We start from the raw sequence: 13,169 nt of genomic DNA, 5'->3' as shown, positions 1-13,169 counted from the left end.
AGGGTTATGCCCACCAGCATTACTGGTGAGTGAACCAATCAGGAGTGTCTATCTATTGGCAGCAATTCTCCCAGTACCGCTACCCCCACCCTGAACATCCTTCAACCCTCACACACGGAGAAAGGGCATAACCATTGGTGCCTGGGAGAAGTCTTTGCTTGGGGACAATAATCCCCAAATGGCCAATGAGAATTCAGTGGCAATCTCAACCATAACCCTGGCCCCCTATACATACCTCCACTAACACAAATTTCTACCTGGGGTCAGTTCCCTTCTGGAGTTTGCCTAATGCTCTCCTACTGTTGTGTTGTGCTTCATAGTGCCCTACCAGCCAGTGATAGACTTTTCCCAGTATTTCTCCAATTTTCTCCCCATTGGAGAAATACTGTACACCATTGATATACCCTGAAAAGTAGTTTGAAGTTAGCATAGATATTTGCAATTTAGTGTTCAGGGGGAAAATTTTTTGCTCTTCAACCTTGTCCTCTGAATCTCTGTGAGACCTAATTCAAGGGGTAACTTTACAATAACCCCCTAAAATCAGGACTCTGCAGAATTTCTAAGAAACAATACCAATTTCATACTTGTAAACCCAGCTGAGAAGGAGTGGAAAGCAGCTGTATGCAGCCACTCCACCAAACCTCCATTTGACCCCCGTGTGAGTAACCCAACTTCAAGGACATGGACAGATAAAAGACTTCTCTGGTGCCCTCACCCCTAAGATTTAAAGCACATTTAAGGGTCCCATGCCATCCTTAGCAGACCTCAGAATCTGGGGTTCTTTCCCAATAATTGAACATACCCCTGAATCTCTGCACTGTTTCAAATGTTAGTGCTTCAGCCACCATCAAAAGCAATGCACAGGTTTTGAAACCTATGAAATATGGAGCTGCCATCATCCCACAGCCAGGTACTTTTTGAAAAGTTCAAGGCTAAACAGCCCACCACTGCCTGCTGCCCGAACTACTGTGGTTCCCGTCATGCTTGGAATGGGGTTTACCCAATGTGGCTGCAGAGGATTGCTAAGATGAAAGGTATGACAAGTAAGTTTGTGTCCCCTTCTTAGTCCTATCCCTCTCAACAGGACTCTCCTCACCTTCCACAGCCTCAAAGGATCCCCCTCCCAAACCACAGCCAAGGTCTCCAAGATGACAAGCAACTCCCCCTCCTCCTCCTCAGGCCACATTCCCTCCTTCCACCCCTCTCCATCATCCCCTTCCATTATCCCATCTTCTTCCAACCCCTTCCCCTATTCAGACACCCCTTCCTCCCCCAGACCTTACAATCCTGTCTCTCCCCCTCCACTTCAACCACCCATCACCACCTACAGACAAGTCACTGACAATCCTAACACCAGCTCTGAGAAGGTATCCCATACCTTCAACAAAGAGTTCTCTAAGATGCTGAACAGTTACCACTGCTGTCACCACGATAGCTAAACTTCCCTTTAATCATGATATTACAGACATGACCATCAGGAATTTCTTTGCTGGTGCTCTGATCATTGGTTTGCTTCCATGAGTACAGACAGTGACAGTGATTCCAGCACCAACTCCAGACCAAATTAGAGGCACTCTTTGATGTGGCATCCCGAGGCAACACTTCCATTGCACATGACTTTAAGGCTCATAAACCTTGTCTCACTTCCAAACACCCTGAAAATCCCACAGGATGCCACATGTACTACCTGGTCCAGGAATTTTCTGGAATTAAATCATTGAACAATTGTACAGGGAGGTCAGTTAGACCTAACCATTTGCTCCAGTAATCTGCAAGATGGTGCTACCTGGCAGATGCACCCCACACTAATCAGCAACCATTTTGTCTTGCAGTCCACCTTACGTGTAGTGGGGCTTCCTCCCCCCTCCTCCGAGATGGAACCATGAGCTTGCAAACTGGACTACCTTTGAAAACTTCATGAGTACCTGGTCCACTGAATACATAAAACAGTCCTGCTCAGGACATCTCTACTTTTTTGCAGGATTTTTGTGACAGTGTAACAGGGGCAGTGGGAATGTTCATGCCAAATGTATATCATAATAATGCCTGGTACTATAATTCCCAAAACAGGGAAATGAATCGCAGAATTAAAAGAGTACAGAAGCTTTTCGGGAGACATAGGACAGATCGACTGCATGCCTTATTAAAAGAAGTTATTGCTCTTGCCATTCAGGTACAGGTAGATTATGAAGTAAGACTGGAAACCTGGTATCTATGATGTGGACAAGTGCACAAACTTACATTTGTTCCCACGCTATGGAGGTGGTTTAACAAGGTATCAGGTAAAAAGAATCTTATCAGCGCACTTCATCCTAATCCCTGAGTGAAGCAGACTATATTACTCAACATTTTGCAGACAGGATGAGAACCATTACCGTTCTTCCCCCTGCAACTCACTGCGACCTAATGGCACTGGAGCCCATTGGGGATACAGCCATAATGACTGCATGCAACACTCTCAATGATACAGACACCCTTCACCATGGTAGAACTTAACCTTGCTCTCAAAAGAGGTAAGGATACTGTGTCTGGTTCTGATTTGATAACCTATAGGATGCTAATGAATATGAATAACTCTGCAAAATCTGTATACTTCATGCTTATAAACAGAACTTACACTGAGTCAAACCAAGGAAGCCAAAGACAGATGGTGCCAACAGACCCATTACTTTAATTAGCTGTACAGAGAAGGAGGCCAAGAGGATGGTTTTCAATAGGCTGACCTGGAAGACAGGCCCCTTGCACCTACGATTATATGCATACAGAAAAGGTATTAGGACTCAGGAATGCATAACCAACATCCTGTCCACAATCAATGAAGAGAAAGCTTTAATAGTCTTTCTGGATTTCTGGATTTCGAAAAGGCCCATGCATTGACAAGCCCTACTGGCATTCTCTTTTCCCTTGTCAGGAAAGACATCAAAGATAACCTATTGGCATGGACACAGAGCTACACTATGAATAGAGAAACTAGGGTCTACTTTCAAGGAGGTTATTCTGAGTTTATTGAACATGAAAATGGGACACTACAGAAATGAATTTCTTAATCCCTTTCTCTTCAAAGTTCTCTTGGAAAACCTTACCACTCTAAATCCTCTCCAATGGGTAGAAGTCTTCATCTTTGCAAATGATGTCTGTATTGTCTACCCCCAGCGACCAGGCGACATTCAGTTACAAAAACCCTAACAGGAACTAGACTTGATTGAGGAAAAATGCAACGAACTGGGCCTGAAGATCAACATCATCTAATTCTAAACCAAGGCAATGTCTACCTAACAATCTCTCCATCATGAGGGAAGCCACTGAACGGGTAAATAATTTCATTTATCTGGGTGTGAGGCAATGATTATCAAGTATCAAAACACTCATGACTCTCTTTAGTGCAGCAGATTGCTGTAAAAATCGTTCAGATAGTGAAACAAGCATGAAATTTGGCACAAACATTCCTAAGACTACGCTCTCTTAGAAAAGGGCGCTGGCCACCTGAAAATCCAAGATGGCGGCTATTTTTCAAAATGGCCGCCATCTATGTTGAGATTCACTGGTTTGGGAGCATCTATTGATGGAATATGCCAGTTTTTTTTTAAACCTCGACTTTTAGGTTATAAAAATGTTCCATACCACACATTTTATTGAAAACCCTTACTAAATGAATTGTAACCAAGATGGCGTACAAAATGGTTGCCATAAAAGTTTTTTTTTCTATCCACAGCGCTAGCAGACATAGAGACCAACTGTTTTTATTTAATGGTATATTCATGTGATCAGACAGTTTAACTAATATGCTATTTTCAACTGAAATAGTAATGGTATGGTCACATACAACATTGTGTCTAAGACTGTAACCATAAAAAGAAAAGAAGAGAAATACGGACTAAACGCAACCAATCTATGTATAGGTCTCTCAACCTACACCTTTGAAAATTCGAGGATAAGAAGGTAGGCATAGCATGACACGTTGGATGCTCAAGCCAGATTATCTACTGAAGAGAGGGCAATATTTATCTAGACTTCACATTTGCATGTGCACAGAGCTGTGCAGGGAAGACCCAGCTTGTAGCACTTGCACCTTTCCCGACAGCCTGCTTTGCATCCACATTTGGTAAGCTGTTGGCAACTCTTGGCTAAGGGCGAGTTGGTTGTCCAGAGGACTTGCCATGCTTCACCAGACTTTTGCCATCCCCACTCAGCAGGGTTCTCTGGCTGTGGCTGACACTGGGTGGCCTGCCCCCACACACAACCAGCCTGGTACGCAGCACGCTTGGTGTGTTGGAGGAGAGCCCCTGGTTGGTGGAATGGCCTCATATGCCCTTTGTTTTCTGGCAAACATATCAAGTCTAGCCTCATCCACAGTGCCAGCAGTGCTGGATCTTTCATACATAAGTATGACAAACCTCTCCAGGACCTTCAGGTCACTCTCTTCCACTCTGAGAGGGTAGTGACTCAGTTTGGAGAACACAGTGGAGGCCTCTGGAAAGATGTTCCATGTCTGCCAGGCGGTCTTCTTGCCCTTGCTCCGGAAGGCTGACACTGTATCACAGCCTGTGAACGCATGGAAGAAGAGCATGCCATTCACCTTCTCCTGGCCCAGAGAGTTGCACAGGTCATGCACAGCAATCCAGCGCAGGCTCTGGCCTTGGCCAAATGCCACCCATAGCTTCTCTAGCCCTAGATTGTGGAGAGTGGAGAAAGCACTGACTGCAACGACAAGAACATCTGTGTCATTTGCTTTAACCGTGATGGTCTTGGCTCCATGTTCTGTGGCATATTGGGCATGGAGAAAGATGCGGGTGTCAGCTTCCTCATGAGAGCACTTTTCCAGTCCCTGAAGACTAGCCTCATGAGTGCTGAGGACAGCAGACCCTTTCGTGGCAATGACAACATTTGTGGCAGACATCTGGGCAACTTTGTCTGCCAGGAACTGGAACAACTCTGTCTTGTTGGCATCGTGTCTTAGGAAATTGCGCCAGTTGGATGGAATTGTGTTCTTGTCTGTCACCTTGCGCCTTCCTCCTTGACCACGTTGGAGCCTGGTCTCAGCTTTGAGGCTGGATGTATTGTATACATCAAATACAAGATGTGATGATGTGTACTTGCTGCTATAGGATTGTATCACAGGCAAGAAGTCGCAAAGTGCATAGCCCTCAAAGGTCTTTCCTTTCTTTGGTGGCAAGGCATGGACCAAAGCTGATCCATCTACAATGAGGACATCAGTCTTTGGTTCTTTGTCTTCTAGTGTAACATGACTCTCCAGGACCGAGGTCAGCTGAGACTTCTGACATGTGTACAGCCTACCACCCTCACTAAGGGAAGCTAGGAATGTTTGATTCTCGTGCTGGAAGAATTCCTGCAGATCACATTCACGGCTCTGACAGGATATAAATAGCTTTGAGAAAAGCTGGCAATCCTCCTTCAGAAGTTTCTGCTTTGACTGTTCTACAGGAGCAGCTTCTTGCCTGAAGAAGTCAGTTCTGTTCTTCTTTATCGGCTCATAGAAGGAGACTGCATTGTTTGCCAAAGAGTCTGAAAACTTCTGAAATTTAGTGCGGCCTCTGTCAAGGTGTGTCTGTAGAAGTTCTGCTGAGCTGGGGTGGGCAATGTCTTTGTTGTCAATGGAATACAGATCCTGGCTCTCTTCCTGAAAAGGACTTCCCAAGTGTTGCAAAGCCAATGACAGCTTGCTGACTCTCTCCAAGAATGTCTTCTGCGCATGAGGTGTTTGTTCATGGTGTGTTGTCTGCTCATTAGACTCCTTACTTTGAACCTCTGTTTCGTATGCAGACACCAAGCGGATGATCTCTGGGCCAGCCACCATCCATCTTCTGAGTGCTGACGGATCTTCAGTCAGCCCAATGGCTCCGCCATCAGCCTTTATAAAGGCATTGGTCTGCTCATGAGCTTGGTCAAGAGCCATTGCTGAGAACTGGCGACTGGTCTTGTGCACAACAAAGTTGCCAGCCTTGAACTCCTTGTGCAACTCTGGGTGTGAACTCTCTAGGGTAAGCATGTCCCTGAGGTGAATAGGCAGCCAACGAGCATAGTTTGTATTATTGTTGGAAAAGAAGTAGGTATCAGCTCATGCAATGCCTGGCAGTAGAGGACAAAATTGGCCTCACGGAAGGACCTGATCAGTAGGAATATCACAAGTTCCATAGACAACACCATGTGCCAGAAGTGGAACTGTGGACTCTGCTGTCTTCGAAGGTCACACCACTCCTCAAACTCTAATGCCTGCTCATTGTTGTTTGCTTTCTCAGCACAGTAGTCAGTGTATGCTGTCCTCAGGAGTTTGTACAAACTAGAGGCTGTAACCTGGTGCATCTGCCGTGTCCTGGTTACACTTGCAGCTGACAGGAAGGATTCTGCAGTTCCAGATGAAGCAACTCCTGCCTCCACCAGAGCTCCTGTCCAACCACTGCCATGAAGAAGAGTACCAAGAGATGTCATTGCTGCCATCTCAATGTGCAGACCACCAAACATTACCAGATACTTGTCTTCGCCATACTGATCAGGCCACTGCCACTGCACCTGCTTTGCTACGGCATAGATTGGCTGATCAGCTGTGATTATGGGTATCTGGCCAGGGTTCAGAAAATCAGTGACATCCTGCACTTTCTGCATCACGTGTTTGATCGTAGCAACAGAATGAGCCTGATCACGCAGGAGAGGAAGCAATGAAGTTATGGTTACTTCAAATTCTGGGCTTCTCTTCATTGAAGCGTGATGAGCTGACCACGTCAGATTCACTGCATCATCTATTTCCTGGGTGACTATGACCTTGTCTAGCCACTGATACTCCAGTGCAAGCTGTGGCCCCAAGATATCTGTGGGTGGCTTTGGTATTGCAGTGTTTGGTGGCACAGGGTTCTTTGTTTGAAAGGAAGCTGGTGAGATGTTTGTGAATGTGTCCGGCAATTCAGGCACCGACCTCACTTTCTCAGGTGCAAACTTTAGTTGCTGTCTTTCCTGTCCAGTGTTCTCCTTGGTGGGGTGCTGAAATATGGAGATGCTAGTTCCATGGAAGGAGGTAGTGGCAGTAGTTGCAGATGGGTTGTGGTCGATGTTGTCCATCACTGCAGTGGTGAACAACCCTTTTCGCAGTACTGGGGGACAGACCACACCCTCCTCCACATATTTGCTGACTGTGGCATCTCCTAACTGTGCAGAGACCTCCAGTACTCTGTCATAAGAGATACTGAGGCCATACTGATGTAGCATTTCAACCAGGTTTCTCTTCCTGGTTTTGGCATAGACTGAGAGTCCCATGTAGACTGGGAATGGTGTTTCTCTGTCTTTGGAGTGTCTATGAGTTGTTGCTCCCTCTTTGTATCGGGAGTAGCAGTTGAACTGCATGAGCTGTGCAATGGCCTGGTCTGACTTTGATGCTCCAAATCGTAACTGTGACTTGATGTCAGCCCCATGCTCAACCATCCCTACAAACTGGAGTAGGAGAGGAGGCACAGAATTTCGTACACAAGCCTCAGAAAATGTGCCATCAAACCGTGACTGATGATCAAGTATAGACTTTCTGAGAATATTTGCTGCTTTAGCAATGATAACTGCCTCTGAAAGATCAGATGATTGAGCAAGTGCTTTTCCCACATCCTTTTGAAATGCAAGTAATACATCTCTGCCAGATTTATGAGCCTCAAGTTCTGGAATTTCTGCCAGAAGTTTGTCTTTGAGTCTCGTGGAATTTACACTTGGTGACTCTACACCTAATTGTTCCAGACGTTGTTGGTAGAGGTGGCAAATATCTGCCAGCCGAAATGTGACTGGATCATCTGAACAAAGGTTGTTTTCAACAATGTATGTCATCAGTTCTGACAGAACTAGTGGATACACATCTGATTCTGACTCAGTGCTACCTTGGTCTTTCTCAAGGCTCCTCAGGTAGGACCTTTTTCTGTTGTAGAGGGCACAAAGACAGGCATGGTGATACTTAAACTCCTGTGCAATGACATCCCCACCAGTCAACTTAGCAAGGAGCTTGCCATCACTAAGTATCTCTGCACATTCACGCAATTTCAAGTCAAGGCCCTTAGTACTAGCCTGTCTGAGATCAGATGCAGGTGCCACTTTCTCACAGAAAATGCAAACTTCATTGTCATGACTGGTTCGGCGCAGTTTTGCACGACTAGTCTCAGTGTTGCTGGTCTGGTCATTGGATTGTCGCTTTCTTGCACGGTCCAGTTTAGTGTTGTTAAACAACAAGCGACAGTTCACATGGTATTTTGCTGCATTTTTCCTGAGAGTGGCCTCTATGCCATCACCTTCATCCAGCCTTGCTGGATCCATTATCAGTGGCATTTCATTAATTTCACTGAACATGGGAATGTTCCTTGCCAGCATTGTGTACCCATCATGGTCTAGGACATGATGACTTGGAGGTGATGTCAAGTGCTCACCTCTTTTGTCCTTCTGACAAAGACAACACAAACTCCAGTTTGTTTTTCTACTGCTCAATATTGGATTGGCATCACATTCTGCCATGATTTCACTTTTGATTAAGGCCGAGGGGTTATCTTTTACCACCTTAAACAAAGCACACATTCCTGTATGGGATTCAACTAGGTTCGGTCTCCCTACACCTAGCCCGATCATTCATCCAGTGCCATTTAAGTCCCGTGTGATCTGTACACCATCCGGGTAAGTACATGAACCATCATGTACAGCCCCATACCCTTGGCTCGGCTCTCCCGCGCTGGCACATCCTGTCTATTCAGGTGCAGCTATCTAACTATAGCTGGTCTGGGGCTGTTAGAAAGCATTTGGGACACTAAACTAAACTATACTACAACTACTTGTCTAAGACTACAGGATTAGTAAAGCTGGATTAGCTGGCACTGAACCCCATGCTGAGTTACACAGCAGTGATGTCACCAGTGTGCCCTGGTTGTGTGCAGACATACACTCTTTTACATTTATTAATTTTCCTTCAAAATTGATGAGTTATTCGAAAGAGATGGCCTCATTAGGATCTAAAACCACAGAAACCAAGATCCATGCTTAAAACGATAATTGTTGAACGGGCATTATTTCTCATTATAATTATTGTTTCTACCTTTTCTTGGCAGCCATATAGCCCCCATATTTAAAGGTAAACTGTACTGGGAAGCTACAGAAACATAATATTCACAAGAAATAGTATGGAAGAGCTTTACCATATTGCTAGAAGCAAATACATGCCATTCTAGTGAAAAATTAGCCAAAATCTGTCGATACTGGCCGCCATCTTGGAATTTGGCCGCCATATTAAATTTTTTGCGTGGCCAGCGCCCTTTTCTGATAGAGGGAACTTTAAAGAGCACTTGTGCAAAATTTCATGCTTGTTTCACTATCTGAACGATTCTTATGAAATATGCAATTATCTGCTGCACTACTTAGTGATATAGGACCTTTTCCTGTATACACAGGCTTACACATAAAATCAATGCACAGTAATATTGGGTTAAGTAAATGCAAAAATACATTAACAATTTATTACAGAAATATTATGTAAATACATAATCCTGGGATACCTAAAATTAAACAAAGTACAACATAACATTAAGACAAAATCTCAAGTAGTATATAAACAAACAAGCATTCCCTTTACCCTTAGTATAATTATCAATGCACTTGCAGGTAACCAGGTAACATGAGCCTAAGACAGACAATTGCAAATACATAGTGACACTGGAAGGCTATGGTACTTGGCAGAAGTTGAAAACCTCTAATTAAACCCTGCAGATTCCGGAAAATCACTGGAATATTCCTAATCCTGTACACAGTAAAAATTTAACTTATGAATGGAGTCTCTCTGCTCCATCCATTTTGTCATTGTAACGTAATTTTATTATATTTACTTTTTCTAGATTTCTGTTACTTTTATTTTCATATTTAGTATATTTAAATTCTATTTTTTTTTTCTTTTTCATAATTCTTGCTTTATACAATTTTGTATTAATTTTCTAACATTTTTATCGTTTTGAACTATTCTTTATTTACATTTTATTTTTCTTATTTCGCTTATTTTTATCTTTTTTAATTTTTCCATTTCTAATTATTTTTTCACATTTTTTATTTCCATTTTTTTATTATTTTATAATATTTATTTTATTTTTGTTTGTATTATTTAATAAATTTTACTGTTATTCTTATTTTTAATATTTAGTGTTTTATTTATGTCTTTTTATTTTATTTTTATTGTTATTGCATTTAACATCATTTTTATTAACTCCATTATTATTTTTATTTTTATTTCTATATTTTTCCTAGAAAGTTTTTATATTAATATTATCGTTGTTTTTATTACATTTTAATTATCTTTTAATTTTTAATCTATTCTTTTTCTTTTCATTTTTTATATTTCTGTTTTTAATAACTTCGGTTATTATTATCATTCTTATTACCATTTTATTATTATTATCACCAGTTTTATTTTCCCGCTTAGTCCTATGTTTTTTTTATTTTTTTATATTTTATTTCCTATTTCTCTATTTGATTTTCATTCCAGTTTTTATTTCTATTCTATTACAAATAATTTTATTATATGGCCTTCCGTTCTGACCAGTAACAAGAGACAATGCAAGGATTGTACTACCCTATTCTTGTTTTTCATAGTAGGCAATTGAATGCAGATTCATTGCTATTTGAGTTGCTGGAGACACCGAATTTGAAACACCATTCACTAAAATGTTCGTCACTTAGCATTTCACGTTAGTTAAACGCACAATTCCTCTGTGATTAACACATGACCTGTGCATTTGCGATATTGCTGTTGTAGTAAAATGTAGGCTCATCAAACCCTGTGGTAAGAACTTTGCCCTGGATTTATTTCAAGAAACAAGAGTTTAAGATAGAGAAATCAGGTCATCATTGGAAACAGGACACAAACTTTTGATAAAATGCGTTCTAAAGCCACAAGTATATTGGTAAATCTATATACTATATGTTTTTTTTTTTTCTTGAAATGAGTTGCAGAGATATGATGAATTTCAAAACTGAGAACATTAACCTATGGAATATAAATCAAAACTAACTGTCAAATTTAATAAACTGGGATCAAATTTTCTAGACTTACACCTTTTTAGTAATATATCTGATACACCATCACGTACTGTCCCAAACATAACTGATTATCTTCTGCAATTATTGCAAACCAGTTACTTACTAAAAGGAACCGCCGTAACTGGGTCCTTTTATTGCACCGTCATATCAATAACTTTATCCAACCCAAAACCAGCAAAATTAAGGTTTCCGGCCAACTTGCCAAGATAATGGAAAAAGGATCTAATCTGATTGTCATTTTGGCTACACACAAGGATAATATAGTTTATGTGCATTTTTATCTGCATTGTTCGGCGGTTTAAGAATGCATAGCAGTTTCATCCAAATTGTATAAGAATATTTGGCTTTGCTCTATTTGTGAATGCCTTGTAGAAGGTCGCGCTAATCTTTTCAATATTCAAGCTGCTCTTGATCAGTCCATAGACACAGTGAACACTTTTAGGAGTCAAATAATGTTTGCCTATATTTCAGCCACCCTTGCATCACCACTGATTGGGCTGTTCCTCCCTTGACCACTAGCGTTTTTGCTGTTTTACCATAAAAAAAAAAAAAATATTGTAAAGAAATACATTCCTTCTGCTTTCCCTACGTGTTCTTTCACAGTATGAGATTCTTCAAGACTCATCATCAAGCTACTTCATACATTACTGGCAGGTATAATACCAATGATATCAGATTTCTTTTATGTGACCCAAGAGAGGACAACACCAAATCTGCACTTGCTGGAAGGTAACTGATTTCCGGGCCATGGCGACGTAGTGGCAAGGTGACTAAGAGTCTTAGGACTGAAGCTTATATGTATAAGCAAAGCTAACTGGCACCTGAGTTGGGGATCTACATGGAAAATCGTTAGTATGGTCAGTTAGGGTCTAACCGCTATGGCGCACTGGAAACCTCTTGGCGATATTTAAAATGAGCACAAATGCCAACAGTCCATCGAAAATAACACTACTATCATTGCTAAACATCTTTGCTCCAAAGAAACCAGCACATTGGTAAATATGTTTTTAAAAAAAGATATTTTGGCAAAAATTATTTAAATTTCAGTTGGAATATAAGAAAGTACCACTGAGTATAACCTGCTTCAATTGGCATAACAGATATGTATAAAGAGAAATCATTCTCATGTATTATTTTTTTCGTGAATTATGTCTTAACTTACATTCTCTGCGTAGCATCCGACCGACACTCTTGGATGTTTCATCCCTAGAAGGAGGGATGGATTATCTGTAAAGTCACATTTTTTATGCTCCTTTACTCGTTTTCCTTTTGTTTCTTGTGAAACCTGGACATCGTTTTCCATATACATTCTGACCTTTTATTTTTTTTTTTGTTAAAACCATTCTCTACAATTATTCTCATATACTAGTATGAACACCTCAGACTTGAAGCTTCTTAATTTTACCTCGTGTTGACAGTATTTTGGCGACTTTTGCTCTGCTCGTTACATTGCTGCTTTGATCCAGTTTACTGTTGTGAGAGAATGCGACAGACTTATGTATGCTTGTACGATCACGAGACGGTCAGCGCTCTCAGTTGTTATTTTTATTAGACATATCCTCGTGATAATACTGACAACAAAAGTCTTTCCTAATACTGTGTGGATTCATAAGTAAGAGGAACACAAACGCATTGCATAATACTGTTCTTTCTCACATTTATACAAACACATAGACAGCACAAGTAATGAATAAATAATGACTCTCTCTCTCTCTCTCTCTCTCTCTCTCTCTCTCTCTCTCTCTCTCTCTCTCTCTCTCTCTCTCATTAAACAGATCAAGTTACGATAGCACAACATAACTCCTGAAGATGAATGGCAATACCGGTACCGCATAAAACAAGAATATAGGGTAGAATTGCTTGCTTTGTATTATGCAAAGCAGCACATCCTTTCAAACAGCTGCGTTTTCATATGGAAAATACCCATCCTATTTCTATATGGAGATGTAAATGAAAGAGAAACTCTACAATTAATTTAGTGCTTTTATTATTAATCTGCTTAGAAGGCCACTCAAGAAGACAGTAGTTTTGCATATGCAAAGGCCTTCAAATCATTTTGTACATACATACAGATATACATCCAATATATACTTGCCTTCAGCATTATTATTATTCTT

The sequence above is a fragment of the Macrobrachium rosenbergii genome, chromosome 21 (genome assembly GCF_040412425.1).
Source record: "Macrobrachium rosenbergii isolate ZJJX-2024 chromosome 21, ASM4041242v1, whole genome shotgun sequence".
NCBI lineage: Eukaryota > Metazoa > Arthropoda > Malacostraca > Decapoda > Palaemonidae > Macrobrachium > Macrobrachium rosenbergii.
This window is presented reverse-complemented; position numbering follows the sequence as displayed.